Source organism: Dama dama, chromosome 23 (assembly GCF_033118175.1).
Source record: "Dama dama isolate Ldn47 chromosome 23, ASM3311817v1, whole genome shotgun sequence".
NCBI lineage: Eukaryota > Metazoa > Chordata > Mammalia > Artiodactyla > Cervidae > Dama > Dama dama.
Genome location: NC_083703.1, coordinates 42,742,012 through 42,759,215, shown reverse-complemented (window position 1 = coordinate 42,759,215; position 17,204 = coordinate 42,742,012). Strand labels below are relative to the sequence as shown.

At 50.6% G+C, this 17,204-nt stretch overlaps 1 protein-coding gene across 1 annotated transcript in view; it reads right to left on the bottom strand.

Annotated features, from left to right (window-relative positions):
- SYNDIG1 (synapse differentiation inducing 1) overlaps window positions 1–14,557 on the bottom strand; it is a 104,682-nt gene extending 90,125 nt beyond the window's left edge. Inside the window, exon 1 of the mRNA XM_061126499.1 lies at window positions 14,444–14,557. The gene's annotated coding sequence lies outside the window, so the exon portion shown is untranslated. The remainder of the gene's footprint in view (window positions 1–14,443) is intronic.
- Between the last annotated feature and the right edge of the window lie 2,647 nt (window positions 14,558–17,204).

Genomic DNA, 17,204 nt, shown 5'->3' with positions numbered 1-17,204 from the left:
GGACTGCACAGCTGATTGTGTTAGTTGGGTACTTAAGCTATGTTTGTTGAACTTATGAAGAAATTGGACTTACAAATGCACTCTTGGAATGGAGCTTGTTCACGTGTAGGGGACTTAGTGTACACACGGTCTGGTCTTCCCATCCCACTGCATCCCATAATACCCCTTGGCACTCTTCTTGTTGACAGGTGGATGACAGTCACTGGCTGGGTGGAGAACCCACCACAGGATATCACCTTTGCCCACCTTCACCTGGAGGCTGGAAAAGTTAAACCCTCCTCCTTACCCCAGGCTTTCTTATAACCGAGAGAGGTCACACACACGGCTTCAGGCCCAAGACAGCTGTGGGCAAATGTCCTTTGGAGGGGCTGTGTCCACCTCTCCCACCTCTTGCCTTGATCTCAGACGTGATGTCTGGAGCTGAAGCAGCCACCTGGGAACCAAGAAGTGGGAAAGACATAGCCCTTACCCCACCGAGTTGCCAAGTCACAACCTCCCACCTTGCTTATATCACATCAGAAAAATAACCCCTATAGTTCAGCTCCCTATAGTTCAGCTCCTATAGTTCAGTTCATGCCCCTGGTTCTCTGTTATTGTTGCTGCTTCATTTCTAACCTATGAACTCACACAATTCTTTAAATAGGTCTTTTTATTTTGCACACAAATAAGGAAAAGGAGAAAATAAGACATGTAAAGGCAAAAGGTTGGATCCAAATAAGCGTTGCCACTGATTTCTGCATAAATTTGGAGAAGTTGTTAGGCCTGTAAGGACATGAAACTTCTGTTTTTCTCACCTGTTCCCTTTTATCTCTGGAGAATGATGGAATTGAACAAAATTCCCAAGACCAAGAATTCAATCACATAATAACGAATGCACCCACATAATGTGCAAAATCGGTGCTATTAATCTTTGCCCCAGTTTCTGACTATGGGCCTAAGATAGCATCACATTCTAGAAGATACTTTTGAGAAACAATGTGACTTGTGACTCACACATAATTGATGAGATGTGGCAGGAGTTACTCCTGAGGCTATATCAAAAGAGTCCACATCAATTATTTGCTAGTAATTAGAACCTTAGAGCTCCAATTAATATAGGTCTTTTTTTAATTGTGGTAAAAATATACAACATAAAATTTACCATCTGGACTACTTTCAAGTGTACGGTCCAGTAGTGCTAAGGGTATTCTCATTGTTGTCAAACAGATCTCTAGAACTACTCAAAAAAAATTTTTTTTTTTTTTTTAGGATTGAACCTCCTCAGTTCCAAACCTCCCCAGTTCCCTACCTAAGTTCTCTCTCCACTTCATCCTTTATTTGCATTTTCACAGTAATTCCGAGAAGGAAGTGGGGAAGCATCTTCTTCATTTTACAGCTGTGAAGGCAGCGGTAGAGTCAGGTGGCCTCACCCGCACCCCCTGGGCTTCTGGGTCTTCTGGTACCCACCCCCACTCGTGCCCAGAGATGGGTTCTCCTGAGCACAAGAAGCAGCCAAGCAACCCTTGCCACAGTTGTGTCTTTGTTTTAGTGAAGCATAATTGACATATAACATTATGTCACTTTCAAGTGAGCAGCATATGATCAACATTTGCGTATATTGTGAAATGATCGCAATAGGTCTAACTGACATCCATCACAGGCACAGTTGCCACGTTTCTCTTGTGATGAGAACTTTTAAGATCTACTCTCTTAGAAAGTTGCAAATATATAATGCAGTACTGTTAACCACAGTCACCATGCTGCACATTACATCCCATAACATTATTCTTATAACTGGAATTTGTAACTTTTGACCCCCTTCACCCATTTTCTCCACCCCTCCACCACTGCCTGCCTGTGGCAACCACCAGTCTGTACTGTATCTATGAGTTTGGAGTTTGTTCATTTTTGTTTTTGTTTTTGTTCAGATTCCACATACAAGTGAGATCCTGTGGTATTTATCTTTCTCTGTCTTATTTCACTTAGTACAGTGCCCTCAAGTTCCATCCAAGTTGCTGCAGGATTTCCTTCTTTTTATAGCTAAGTAATATTTCATTGTATATATGTGTGTATATATTTATAGCTATATATGTGTCTATAGCTATACATATATCACATCTTCTTTATCCATCTGTCAATTGCTTCCATATCTTGTCTATGGTAGATAATGCTGTAATGAATACAGAGGTGCATATATCTTTTTGAGCTACTGTGTTCATTTTCTTTGGATAAACCCAGAAGTGAAATTGCTGGATTGTATGGTAGTTCTATTTTTATGTTTTTAGGAATCTCCATTCTGTTTTCCATAGCAACTGTACCAATTTACATTTCCACCATCAGTGCACTAGTTCCCTTTTCTCCACATCTTCAACAACTGATTTGCCGTCTTTTTGATAAGAGCCATTCTGATAGGTGTGAGGTGATGCTTCATCAGTCAGTCAGTTCAGTCACTCAGTCGTGTCTGACTCTTTGCGACCCCATGGACTGCAGCAAGCCAGGCCTCTCTCTCCATCACCAACTCCCAGAGCTTACTCAAACTCATGTCCATAGGGTCGGTGATGCCATTCAACCATCTCATCCTCTGTCATCGCCTTCTCCTCCTGTCTTCAAACTTTCCCAGCATCAGGGTCTTTTCAAATGAGTCAGTTCTTCACATCAGGTGGCCAAAGTATTGGAATTTCAGCTTCAGCATCAGTCCTTCTAATGAATATTAAGGACTGATTTCCTTTAGGATGGACTGGTTGGATCTCCTTGCAATCCAAGGGACCCTCAAGAGTCTTCTCCAATACCACAGTTCAAAAGCATCAATTCTTCGGCACTCAGCTTTCTTTATAGTCCAACTCTCACATCCATACATGACTAGTGGAAAAACCATAGCCTTGACTAGACGGACCTTTGTTGGCAAAGTAATGTCTCTGCTTTTTAATATGCTACCTAGGTTGGTCATAATTTTCCTTCCAAGGAGCAAGCATCTTTTAATTTCATGGCCTCAGTCACCACCTGCTGTGATTTTGGAGCCCCCCAAAATAAAGTCAGCCATTGTTTCCACTGTTTCACCATCTATTTGCCATGAAGTGATGGGACTGGATGCCATGAACTTAGTTTTCTGAGTGTTGAGCTTTAAGTCAACTTTTTCCACTCTCCTCTTTCACTTTCATCAAGAGGCTCTTTAGTTCTTCACTTTCTGCCATAAGGGTGATGTCATCTGAGGTTATTGATATTTCTCCTGGCAATCTTGATTCCAGCTTGTGCTTCCTCCAGCCCAGCATTTCTCATGATGTATTCTGCATATAAGTAAGCAGGGTGAAAAGATACAGCCTTGACATACTCCTTTTCCTATTTGGAACCAGTCTGTTGTTCCATGTCCAGTTCTAGCTGTTGCTTCCTGACCTGCATACAGATTTCTCGAGAGGCAGGTCACGTGGTCTGGTATTCCCATCTCTTGAAGAATTTTCCACAGTTTGTCATATTTCACACAGTCAAAGGCTTTTGCATAGTTAATAAAGCAAAAAAGGTTTTCTGGAACCTTCTTGCTTTTTCAATGATCCAATGGATGTTGGCAATTTGATCTCTGGTTCCTCTGCCTTTTCTAAATCCAGCTTGAACATCTGGAAGGTAACGGTTCATGTACTCTTGAAGCCTGGCTTGGAGAATTTTGAGCATTACTTTACTAGCATGTGAGATGAGTACAATTGTGCAGCAGTTTGAGCATTCTTTGGCATTGCCTTTCTTTGGGATTGGAATGAAAACTGACCTTTTCCAGTCCTGTGGCCACTGCTGAGTTTTCCAAATTTGCTGGCATACTGAGTGCAACACTTTCACAGCATCATCTTTTAGCATTTGAAATACTTCAAATGGAATTCCACCACCTCCACTAGCTCTGTTTGTAATGACGTTTCCTAAGGCCCACTTGACTTCGCATTCCAGGACATCTGGCTCTAGGTGAGTGATCACACCATAGTGATTATCTGGGTTGTGAAGATCCTTTTTGTATAGTTCTATGTATTCTTGCCACCTCTTTTTAATGTCTTCTGCTTCTGTTAGGTCCATACCATTTCTGTCCCTTATTGAGCCCATCTTTGCATGAAATGTTTACTTGGTATCTCTAATTTTCTTGAAGAGATCTCTAGTCTTTCCCATTCTATTGTTTTCCTCTATTTCTTTGCACTGATCACTGAGGAAGGCTTTCTCATCTCTCCTTGCTATTCTTTGGAACTCTGCATTCAAATGGGTATATCTTTCCTTTTCTCCTTTGCTTTTCACTTCTCTTCTTTTCACAGCTATTTGTAAGGCCTCCTCAGACAACCATTTTGCTTTTTTGCATTTCTTTTTCTTGGGGATAGTTTTGATCACTGCCTCCTGTACAATGTCATGAACCTCCGTCCATAGTTCTTCAGGCACTCTGTGTATCAGATCTAATCCCTTGAATCAATTTGTCACTTCCACTGTATAATTGTAAGGGATTTGATTTAGGTCATACCTGAAGGATCTAGTGGTTTTCCCTACTTTCTTCAATTTAAGTCTGAATTTGGCAATAAAGAGTTCATGATCTGAGTCACAGTCAGCTCCCAGTCTTGTTTTTGCTGACTGTATAGTGCTTCTCCATCTTTGGCTGCAAAGAATATAATCAATCTGATCTCAGTATTCACCATCTGGTGATGTCCATGTGTAAAGTCTTCTTTTGTGTTGTTGGAAAAGGGTGTTTGCTATGACCAGTGCATTATCTTGGCAAATCTCTATTAGCTTTTGCATTTCTTTGATGACTGGTGAGTAGAGCACCTTTTCAGGTACTTGCCCATTTATAGGTCTTCTTTGGAAAAATCTTTACTGAGATTCTCTGCCCATTTTTAATAAGGTCATTATTATTATTTGCTATTGAATTGTAGAGTATTTATCTATTTTGGATACGGACCTATTATCGATACATAATTCGCAAATATTTTCCCCAATCAGTAGGTCGGTTGCCTTTTCATTGTCAATGAATGGTTTGCTTTGCTGTGCAGAAGTTTTTAACTTTGGTGGAGTCCCACTTGCTTATTTTTGCTTTTGTTGCCTTTGCTTTTAGTGTTAAATCCAAAAAAACCATCACTAAGAATGATGTCATGGAGCTTAGCACCTACATTTTCTTGTAGGAGTTCTTTGGTTTCAGGTTTTACATTCAAATCTTCAACCCATCCTGAGTTACTTTTTGTGTGTGGTGTAAAATAGTGGTCCAGTTTCATTTTTTGCATGTGACTATTTAGTTTCCCAACACCATTTACTGAAAAGACTGTCTTTTCCCCGTTGCATTTTCTTGTCTCCTCTGTCATACATTGATTGATCATATATATACACATGTGCTTATTTCTGGGCTCTCTCTTCTGTCCCATCAATCTATGTGTCTGTTTTTATGTCAATAAATACTGCTTTGATTACTATAGCTTTGTAGTATAGTTTGAAATTAAGATGTGTGATGTTTCCAGGACAGTTCAGCTGCTCCGAGTATGAGGAGGGTACAAACAGTGGGCTCCTGCCAGGCTCACCTGTCCTGGCCCAGAGGACCTGGCTGGGGAATTTAAGGAGGTCAAGGTGGGGAAGAAGAATTCAGAGGAAAGAGAGGTGTAGATCAGGACTGTGTTCCCAAGATGTCCTCTAAGGCTGAGCTGAACTCCAGCAGAGTCGATGGCCCTCTGACCTGTGCCCCCGGGGAAACAACTGAGCTCATCTTGGTTTCATTCTCCGAGAAAGGGACCAACTTGGTCTTAAGGAGAAAGGGAAGCAACAAGCAGAGTCCCATCTCACTGAAATGCATTGTTGAAACATCTGAAGCTCTGAATACAAATTCTAGGAAGACCAGCTTTTCTGGGCGGTGTCTAAGGACATTTCTAACTTCTGGGAAAAGCCTTGTGCCAGAGCAGAAAGCAGGTCTCGCCAGGTGACCTCCCGCCCTGTTTCATGTCTTTAGACATTCTCCGCACCATCTGGAGCCTGCAGCAATAGAGGACGCAGTTTCCCCTCTGACTGTCGTGTGTTGTACTGGACACACCCGTTCTCCTGGGTGTCTGTGGGCACGCACCCCCTGACCAGTCCACAGCTGGCCTTCCCCTCACCCCTGGTCACTGTTTGCTCACCTGCATGGACACTTTCCTCCCAGGAAACCACCACCCAGCACAGAAGGACAGATGACCCAGTGATGTTTGTCCCACTTGGCTTTTATCACAAAATGGAATTGTCTGTGTCTGTCAGTCCAAGATGACACAGGACGGGCAATTGTCCTGCGCTTTAAACTAAGTGCAGCACCAAGAAACCTGAGTGTGGGGGTGGTCAAACGTGACCTTGAGACAAACAGCAAAGGAACAGACCCCTGAAGGGTTCATGCACTGGGCCCTACCTCTGGCAACTGGAGGGCCACAGAGCGGGCCGGGAACCCCCTGGGGTTCACCCCACCAAGTGTGAGACGGGCGATCTAGATAAAACCGCGTGATACACACACTTCCCATGGTCACCCTCTCTTCCTGGCCTGGGAGGGAGCTACAACATGGGACAAACAGGAGAAGCTTCTGTGGGTGGGTTTCCCTGAAGAAGCCCCGAAGAAGCTGCTGTGCTGTGAAAGCTTCCGTCTGGCGCTTCAGACGCGCGCTGATGCTTCTCCTCCAAGCACGTGAACTCAATTTACTTCACTCGGCAACTGGGCCATGGGGCCCCCTTGGTGCAACCAGTCCACCATAGCTCAGGTGGGCACAGCAGCTCCACCCGGGAAAAGACAGAGAGCAGGGCTGCCAACCGGGGAGGGAAGCCAAGGGCTGACTCCCTGCGGTGGTGGTTCCAGCTCCCCCCACCAACAAGCCTTTGCCACCGGAAGTGGAGGAGGGGCCCTTCCGGCTGGCTCTCGGCCTCCCTGGGCCCCGCCTCCCTCCTCCCTCCCCTGGTAGCTCTTATTTCCACTGAAGGGCTGCCAGCTCCCCTGCGTCTTGGATCCACTGCAGCCAGGAGGGCAGGGCTGTGGGACTCACTGTGGATCAGGGTTCACAGTTCAGAAGGCCCCAGGGCACCCCGATCGCTGCTCTCCTCTCAAGCTCAGCCCCTCCTGGAGTAGCCCTATGTCAGGCCCACACTGCCTTCAGTCCCCACACGTGTCCACAGGCTCCCAGGCCCTCAATCTGAAGATGGAGAGACGTCCACAGGTCTGGCTGGGTTCATGTTCCCTGGAGGTCACACACTTTATCCTGGGGGCCAGCTGGACAAGCCAGGAGCACGGATCCTGAGGCTGGGGTGGCTATAAGAGTGGAGATCACTCTACAGATGGTGTTCCCATTCTACAGATGGAGCAGGGACCCATGAGCCTGGGGGAGGGAGATGTGCCCTGGGAAGGTCCTGGGGACAGATCAGTGGTGCCTCCCCGACAGCAGAGAGGGGATGACCACAGCTCCAGTGAAGAGACAGCTGTTTGCCCCCTTCCCCTCCTCCCCCAGCAACCCCCCCATGGTGTTCCAAGGCCTGAATGGAACAGAAGAACTGATGGCAGACGGACGGGGTGCACTCCCAGTGGGCAGCGTTCTCCAGTCCACAGTGTGATGGGGCTGCACTTCTAAACTGGACTAGGCGATGACTGTCTGAAAGCGACTGGACATCCAGGCAGGAGCCCAGGAGCCTGGGGCAGCTGGAGTGCTGTGTGGGTGGCTCTAGACTGGCCATAGCTCTGGAGCCCACCCTCACCAAGGTCACTGGGAAGCCCTTTGCTCACATATCTGGGAGGTTGGCTGCCACTGTCTTGCTGTCTGTCCACAGAGCTCCGGGCAGGACGAGTTCAGAGCCCCCCGAGCTGCACCCACCAAGGAGCTTCTAAGTCGAGGGCCAAAGAAGGGAACAGGAAGGGGGGACAGTGGTGTGTCCAAAGCATCCACTCTCCTGGTGGATGGAGCGTGGGGGCCGGGGATGTGAACACATGAAAACCTCTCTACTTTGGACCAGGATCAAACACCCGTGGGCAGTGGGCACAGCCAAGCGGTCACAGCTGCACTGGAGCCACTCACCCTGGGGGGTGGGTTTGTCCTACATACAAGCAGAGACAAAGAGAATCCAGGAAGGAACTCATGTCTACCACCCAAGAACCTGAAGTACGTGTTCTTCCCAGAAAGGGACTTGGAAAATCACCGCTGGAGTCCAGCGCATTATTCGGCCACAGCCCATTTTCCTCCATGGCTTCAGAACAGATTGTGATGGCCTCAAATAAAGTCAGTGGCCCTGTTCACAGCTAAGGACCCTATACCCCGAACACTTAGATCAACAATCCTGCCAAGAACACTGGGGTCAAAGGGGGATGACAGGGTCTGGGACGCGGTCACATTGGTGGTCCTCGTGTTCTGAGCCGCTGGGCAGGTGTGTTGTGCTGAGTCCAGGGGATGTTAGGGCTGATGCCAGCAAGAGCCCTGAGATCTCATTCTGAGCAAAGGGGGCAAGGAAGAGGGTGCCCACGTGTTGGGTGGGACTTTCCATCCACAGCCGACAGAATATCAAGGGTGAAAGGCAGAGAATGGACTTAGAACAAAAGAGATGACGTCCCTTTAGTTAAAAGTGGCGTTTAACAGGAATCCCTTAGTGATGGCGTTGGGGGTATGGCCCTGTGCCGAGACCTGAGCCAGGCGTGCTGTGTCTCTGGGTTCAGTGTAGAAAAGAAAAGCTGTGGGCAGTGAGCGTGCTAATTTGTCCGCTTGGAGCCTGTGTTTTGCAGCTGCTTGCAGGGAGGACATGAGGGGAGAGGAAGAGAGTGGGAGAGAGAAGATGGGACGGGATTGTTTGTAGCCCAGGGGTCTTGGAAGGCCTTTCCAGGCTGGCCTGGGAGGGGTGGGCTTGCCCAATGCAGGATCTTCTCCACTGTCTGCGCACACACTGGGCACAGTCTGGAGCAGATGCCTGGCTCTTGAGTCTACCAATGACTGAGCCATGGGCACGGGCCAGCCTCAGATGGTGTCTCAGACCCAAAGCACACTGTTGACCCGCCTCAGCTCACCTTTCCTGCTGACCTGCAGGACACAACAGCTTCACCCCAACTGGCACTGAAATGTTCCTTGTAAAGGAAACCTGAGGGAAGGGGTCGGGGCTGAAATTTCAGATACTAAGATTGGCTACAGAAATGCAAAGACTTTACCTTTACTATTACATCTTTAAAAAATTTCTGCCCCACTCTTTTTTGGGGAACATTTATTTTGGCCATATCACTTGCCAAGTGGGATGTTAGTTTCCTAACCAGGGATTGAACCTGTGCTCCTGACACTGGGAGCACAGAATCTTAACCACTGGAGCACTAGGCAAGTCCCTGTGAATATTTTATTTAAAGGCAACCTGATTGGATGCATGAGACAAGTGCTCCGGGCTGGTGCACTGGGATGACCCAGAGGGATGGGATGGGGAGGGAGGTGGGAGGGGGGTTCAGGATGGGGAACACATGTAAATCCATGGCTGATTCATGTCAGTGTATGGCAAAAACCACTACAATATTGTAAAGTAATTAGCCTCCAACTAATAAAAATAATTGGGGAAAAAAAAAAAAAATAAAGGCAACCTGAGACATTGCCAACAAGAGAACGGGTAGCAATCTTTGGTGGCATGACTTGGACATCTGTGGGGCCCTTCTGATGCTAAAGGGAGCTTAAGCCCAGCCCTTAGCGCTGGGTTTCCCAACCCTGCATGCATGTATGCTAAGTCACTTCAGTCATGTCTGACTCTGAGACCCTGGACTGTAGCCCTCCAGGCTCCTCTGCCCATGGGATTCTCCAGGCAAGAACACTGGAGTGGGTTGCCATGGCCTCTTCCAGGGGATCTTCCCAATCCAGGGATCAAACCTGTATCTCTTACGTCTTTATCACTAGCGTCACCTGGGAAGCCCTTCCCAGCCCTGACCTAGGACTTAATCACACTGGAATCCTCAAAAGCAAACGCTTTTATTTCAAACATTGCAGAGTTGAGAGCCCATGACACCAAGGTGAGAAGGCCAGAATCATGAGGGTCACATAAAAACCATATGTTGTACCAGGGCAGGAAGGTTAAGTTTATGTCATGTGTTTGTTTCTCTGCTTTCCTGAGCAGGGCTGAAGCCTCAATATATTTGAGGTAAGGTATTTTTCTCTTTCAGGAGTATCTTTGGTTTAAAACTGAGGCAATGGAATAAAACCTTTGTGGCTCTAATTGTGTCTGAAATGTTTGTTTGCTTTTTGGTTTAGTTTTGGGCACTGATGTCTCCCAACAAAAAAGATTAAGGAAGGAATAAGAAGGCAGGTTTGAAAAGTGATTACTCAATCAGGCCAAATGTTTGAGAAGTAATATGTTTCAAAAATGTGAATTTAAGCTAAGCAGGCCCTTGATGAAAGACTCAGATTGCAATCAGTTAACACCCACGTTTTCTCCCTCAGAGTCACAGCCCCAAAATGTCACTGTAGCATTGTTAGGACCAATGTTTAAAAATGACTGTGATGAACACAAGATGCCCTTGGGAGCTAGAAACTCAAAATGTTTTACATTGAACACTGACTTGACCCCCAAGAGCAAAACTCCCACCTCTCTGGGATAATGTAAATTGAACTGGGTGGTAAGTTCTTTTTAAGCAAGCCAATGTGCAGAGTTGTCCCCTGGGCTGGTCTTTCAGAAGCAGCTTTTCTGTTTATTATTTTCTATGCACACATATTGTTTCCTGGTTGTGTTAGTCTTAGTTCTAACAGTTCTCTTGGGTCCCAAGGCTTATTTGTTTTTGTTTTCCTTTAGTATTTGATTTTACTTCATTTCATGCAATTTAACAGGTTATCTGTCATAACATCGTTGAAGATGACTTGGACTTTTGACCAAAACATTTGTAACTAAATCATCATGTATGATAAGCAATGCTTTATAGTTGGTTGATGATCTGCTTTAAAATGTTTCATCTAGAGAACAAGCTTCACTTTTCTAAGGTAACTTTTCTAAGTTGATGTGAGTCTAAATGCATTTGTGTTAGAGGTATCCTTCATGAGCCTTTTCCATGTGCGTCCTCTGAACCCACATGCGGCAATGTTGACAGTGCTCAGGCAGTTCCTACTTGAGGACATGTCTGTGGATCGGTGGCCCCCTCCCCAACCTTATCCTGACTCCTGCCAACAAGAATTTGGAGGATGAGGGAGCAAGGATAGGCCAGGGCTCAAACTGTGTCCTGAGAACCATGGGGATGCAAACTTCACCCAGAGAGACAACCAAACACTCTAACCAAAGTTACTCCTAAACCAGAGTCATTCCCATTTAAAAACGATGGCAACCATTAATATTTTGTTTTCAAGACCCAGGGAAGAACACAGAGGGAAAGAAACAGAATCTCAGGAAAGTTAAGGGAGCTCAGCTCATCCAATGGACAAGCAGCAGAGCCTGTTTCAGCACAGAAATTCCAGAAGGTGTCCTGGGGGAGACCCACACCTCCTCCAGCTTTTTCCCCCTCCTCCTTCCCCTTCCTCCTCCTCCCTCCTTCCTCTTCCCCTCCCACTTCCCCTTCCTCCTCCCTCCCAGCCCAAGTCCTCAGGCTGTCTGACCTGAACTGTAGTCCAGTGCCTGAAAGAGTTACAGCTGTTCCTGTTTAAAACATAAGCTCTCTGAAAAAAAATGTGAAATGTCCTAATATCTTGCACAGAGAATGTAGAAAAATCACATTTGTTTAAACCACTGGGTGCTACCTGCGTTATTCCAATTCTGGTGACGTAAGCAGGAACTGGGTCAATGTTTGGAATATTTAATATTTGAATATCTTTCATGTTTTATTTTTATTATTTTTGACGTTTTGGCACAAGGCCTCCAGCATAGTGATGTTGGGTCAAAGCTGTGGCCCCAATGTCGACCCTAATTAGTGCCTTTTCCCCCCAAACAGCCTCATGTGACTTCCCACTGAAGGACCAGGCATTTCTGCTTCTCATTAGCTCAAGGCTGTACTGATGCTGACAAACCAACACCCCATCCTTCAATCTTTGCACCTTTGCCTGCCCAGTCCGAGGATGTTGCTGTGACTACAGGTCGCAGTGCTTCAATCAGCCCTTGTGGCTGTGAGGATCCCCATTGTGCGTGGGTCCTGAAAAGGCCAATGGGAGGCGCTGGGGGTCATGCTGGTTTTGTCTGCTAGGGGCAGAGGACATAAAGGTGCTGGCCTAGGGGCTGGTTATTCACATCACAGCAGGTTGGCTGAGGATCCTGTTCAAAAGCCCACCTTATCAAGGTGTCCGAAAGCCCGCCCAGTCCTCCAAGCGCATTATTGGCAATTTTTAGGAGCAGCTTTTATCTAAAGCCAGCAGAGGCGTAGGGAGTATGAAGGGCGTGCAGGTGTGGGGGCTCCCTCCCGCAGTCTCTGGAGGCTGGCCCCAGGTGACCCTCTCCAGTTCACAGACCCCACATTTGGAACCCATCCGAGCGAGCAGTTTCCAGATGTGGCCAGGTGACCAGCACATGCTCTCTAATTGAGAGATGAAACGTCACCACTCTCATGAACCTCAGAATAGCACCGACTAGTGTCTCCCATAGAAAACTTACATAAGAAATAGCTTTTTATTCTATTACAATAGTAATAACTCCTGAGAAAATATGCATTAGAGCTAATGAGGATCTCAGGCCAAGTCAGTGCAGCACTTCTAATGTGGGGGAAATTGCTTAATGATTCAAGTTTGTTTTTGTTTTTTAATGAAAACATATTCTTTTGCTTATCCCGTTTTAAACTGGGATCTGTTTACCCCTTGCACGGCCACTGGCACAAGCCAGATGGAATTGTTCTACATGTCTCTTTTCTTAGCGTCTGAATTTTTCTCTTTCCTCCTTCAATTCCCCTCTTTGGGCCTCCAGGAGGTTAGCAGGTTTCTTTTCTAGCCCAAAATGGACATGGGGACATCTTTGTTTCTATTTTAACATCACCTATTTCTCATAGAATCATTCGAAGAAGTTGTTTCTGCCTCTGGTTACGTGAAAATGAAATGAAACGTCATCGACTGGAGATTCATGGGGCCGCGTTGAGCAGTGAAGGGAGCTGCGAATGGATTTCCAAACCCTTTCTCAGACATGGCCTCCAACTCGCAGGAGAGTCGTAAACAGGAGGGAAGGCAACAGGGTTGGAGGAGGGGCACTGCCCCTCTGTGAACCACTGATGTTCTCTATCATAAAAAACTTCAGACATAGATTTCCCCAGTGTTTTCTGTATTTGACAAGGTCTTCTCGATGACCACGATTCCATTTTCATGCAATAGGTGGGGGCAGGGTGGGAGAGGGCAGCGGATGAGTGACAGACTAACCTCTGCTGGGCGCAGAGGGACCCCGGGGTGTTGGAGAGAGAGAGGGAGGGAGAGAGGTGAGGACTCGCCCTCAAACGGCTCACAGGCCAGCACCTGTGGTCTGATCTTCAGAAAGACATTCCACCCCACTGCCAGGCACACAGCATGCAATAATTCATCCCAAACCTGCTCCAGCCACTTCCTGTCCTAGCCAGAATGGATATCAGACCACCGCCGGGCAGGCTTTGCACTCTGGTTGCCCGGAGCATTTAGCGAGCCAAAGCCCCTCAGAAGACCACATCCCTGCACCAACTCTGACTGCCCAGCGATCTCTCCTCAGCAAGGAAAAGTTGGCCGGCTCCCGGTTTTGTTACCGGCGGCTCACCCCACGGGCTGCAGGTCTGCGCAGCGCAGCAGCCGCTCCCTTTGGGCTCTGACCAAACACACTGGCCAGTAGGAGGGGGGTCAACAAGATCCACAGACCCGGGGGCTCACCCCACCGCCTGAGACTGGTTCTAACTAAAGCACGGAGCCACCTTACTCCCGGCCCCTAAATCGGCCAAACCCTCGGCCAGAGTCTGCCGCACCGAACCTGAACCCAGGACGCGGCCGAGAAGGCGCAGACAGGAGTCCGGCCAGGAGCCTGGCGGGCGCCAGCGCATCTGACGCCGCAGAAGGGCTGTGCGCACCTGAAGTCTGGGTGACAGGCGCCTAAGGCTCTGCGTGCACGGGGACCACCCCAGGAAACGAAGGCGACCAGAGGACCCCTTCCTCTAGTCCTTCAGAAAAGCCGAGCGACCCCACTGGCAGCCTTCCCAAAGCAGGAGTCGAAGCGCCCACTACACTGGAACCGCTGCAAAAGCATCGCCATCAAAGCCCCTTTCCTAGGAAAAGTGCCCAGTTTTCCCTGTAACCCAATTCCCTCGCTCCTCACCTCCGAGAGCGCGCACGAAGAGACAGAAATCGCACCAAGGAAAATCGTGACCACAACTTGAACCCCCAAAGGCATCCACTCTCTGCCCTCTCCGCGAGGTGGCTGGCGGTTCCCGGGGCTGCGGGCTGTAGCGGCCGCGAGGGGCTCCCGGAGTCCCGGTCTCCGTCCCGGGCCCCAGCGCGCTCTCACCCTCGCCTTCCTTTTTCCCTCCGCTTGGTGAAGCGAAGCCCGCTTCCCTTCCCGGTCCCAGATGAACCTCGGTCCCCACCTCCGCCGCGGCCCCGCTCACCAGCCCCCGTCTGTCTCCTATGAGTCACTCGAAGGGGTCTCCCGGACCGGTAGAGCCAGTGCCTGCCGCGCGCCTCCTCCGCCCGGGAAGCCCTGCTCCACCTCGCTCCCGGGTCTCGATCTCAGCAGCTCCCTCCGACTTTGCACAGCGGCCCCTCGGCGCCGCCGGGGCGCCTGGGCTGGCGAGGCGCCAGGCTGCAGCCCGGACTGCCGGCGCCCGGCCCCTTCCTCCTCATCTTCCTCGCTTGCTCCGATTCTCCTGGGCGCCTGGCGACCCCGCGCCTCCCCGGTCCCGCCGCCCGGACCGCCCGGACTCACCCCGGCGCCGCGCCGCCGCCGGTCTGCGCGCTCCGAGGCGGAGCCAGGACTCCCTCCCGCGCTGGGGCCGCCTCCCCGCCTCCCCGCCTCCCCGCCGCCCGACCGCCCGCGGCCCCCGCCCCACTCCCGCCGACCCCTCCGCTGCCCGCGCGGCCGGGGCGGTCGGGACTTACCGAGGTGGGCAAGGTGACCCGCTAGTGCGCTCGGCGGCGGCCCGCGCGTCTCCGGAGACAGCGAGAGAGCGCGCGGGGCGCCGGGGATCCTGCGCCCGCCTCTGCTCCCCGCTCCCTCCCCCGCCGCCCGGCCCTCCCCTCCGTCCGCTCCGCGCCTCTCGGCCCTGCGCTAGCCGCCCGCGCCCCCGGCTGCCCCGCGCGTCCTGGAGCGCCGGGGCGCGGGGCAGCGGCGGCTGCCCGGGCGGCTTGAGCTAGCGGGCGGCGGCGGCGGCGGGGCGGAGCCCGGCCCTCGGTCCTTGGGAGAAGAGGATGCGGGGAGACTCCCGCAGCGCGCGCCCGGCGGGCGGGTGGGCGAGGGGCGTCTGGGGCGCGCCGCTTGGCTCGGCTGCAGAGCCTGGAGACACGCGTGCCTGAGGCGGCGGCCACGGGCGCGGGGGGCGGCAGGGAGGAAGAGGAGGAAGGAGGGAACGTCTCCGTGTGAAGGCTCCGCCAACTTTGCCCCGGGCGGCCGGGCCCCGTGGGGGATCGCTTCTGGCAGGTGGCCCGGGCCAGTGTCTGGGAATGTGGGTGACGGAGGCTGGCGGGGAAGGGGGAGGCCCCTGGAAACTAGTGGGGCGGATTTGCCTCCTGGCTGGGAGGAGCGATGGCTCCCCTCGGTCCTAAAGGCCTCCCCAGGCTCTGGTTCGTTCTTTCTGAGGTTCCTAAGGACCCCTTTACAGGCCTGATCTGCCCGAGTCCTGACCAGCCAGCCGCCCCCCCCGCCCCCGCGAAACCCTGCGAGGGGCTGAGACTCGGGTCCGACCCAGCGTCTGCCTGGGCATTGGGGATTGAGGGGAAACTAGGGCGGGTGAAGAAGGAGATGGGGGTGGGTGGGCATAATCCTGATGAGGAGAGTGGGTAGTGGGGAGGGAGCGAGGGAGGGCACCTCCCAAGATAGTCTGCATTTCCAAGGTTGGGGGAGGCGGGGGAAGTGGTGTTTTCAGCTGGGATTTCACAGAGAAAGAAGAAGAAAGAAATACCAGAAAGAGTGATTTAGGGAAAGAATCTGTGAACCCACTTCTGTCCCAGGCACAGCAGTGCCAGGCGGGCAGGCACTGGCCTCGCGCTGGTGGTCATGGTCTGTTTCGTCCAGGAGACCCGCCATGGTGCACTGTCTGTCCCTGCCTGGTCACCAACCCTTTGCCCCCAAGAAGGCATCTCTTCCTCTGCCAGGAGCCTAGGGTGGAGTTTCTGGAGGGCTGGGATGGGAGGTTGGGCCAGAACATAGGTCTCTCCCCCGCGTTCCCTTTGAGGGACTGGCTCCTGTTGGGTCCCTGGCAGCCCAGAGAGAAGGCTCCTAGTGGGTACGCGGGTGGGGGCATGGGTCAGCAGACCCGGCTCCATCTGTGCTCTGTCTTTATCCACCCGAAAGCCACCCCTCTCCATCTTTGCCGGGTGGCAAAGTGCAGCCAGGTTTCTTCCTCCAGGTCCCTGCAAGGGGTGTGGTCTGGAACTCTCTGGGAAGGGCAGGGTCCACTCCTCACGATTAGAAGAACTGCTCGGATGGGAGGAAGATGCCATCTTACCCTAGTGAACTTGCCACTGACCCTGGATCTTTTCCTGACTAGAACATTCTGTCATCTGAACCGCTGGGCTGAGCAGATACTATTAGACTCATTGGAGGTGGACAAGCATGACTTCTGTTTATCGCCTGGGAGTTTTGCAGCCACCGAAGTACAGCTGACTCGGGTTCTCACCTCTCATTGCACTTGTACTTGTCCAGGCTTTGCCTTGGCTTTGGGGGACTGTTTTGTTTTCTGCTCCAGAGAACACCAGCATGGGGGCGCAGCTGCACCTGCCCGTGCCTCTAGGGCACGACATGCCTTTTCTACTGGACTTTTCTGGATAGAGCAGGCAGGCACCTCGTGAGTGTGGTGTAACACGTGACCCCTGGCTGTGCTGACTGCCTGCGTGGTCCTCCCTCCAGAAGTGAGGGGTGCAGAGAGCAGGGAAGGGAGTCTCTTCTCAGTGGCCTCCCATGTGGAGTTCTGTGGTCCGCCTGTGTGTTGTGTCCTTGTTACTTTGTAACATTCCAGGCTGGTGCTTTGGAACTCAGTCCCCAAGCTCTTCCAGGTGACGTGTGGAGAGTGGGTACGTGGGGTCAGTGTGGTGCATTTCCTAGCATTTTCCAAGGCTTCGTTTTCAGAACACACCTTACTCAGTTTAGCATTTAAACAGTCTGATGGTCTTCTATTGTAGGGTGAATACGGTGGGCCCCTTAGGTCACTATGT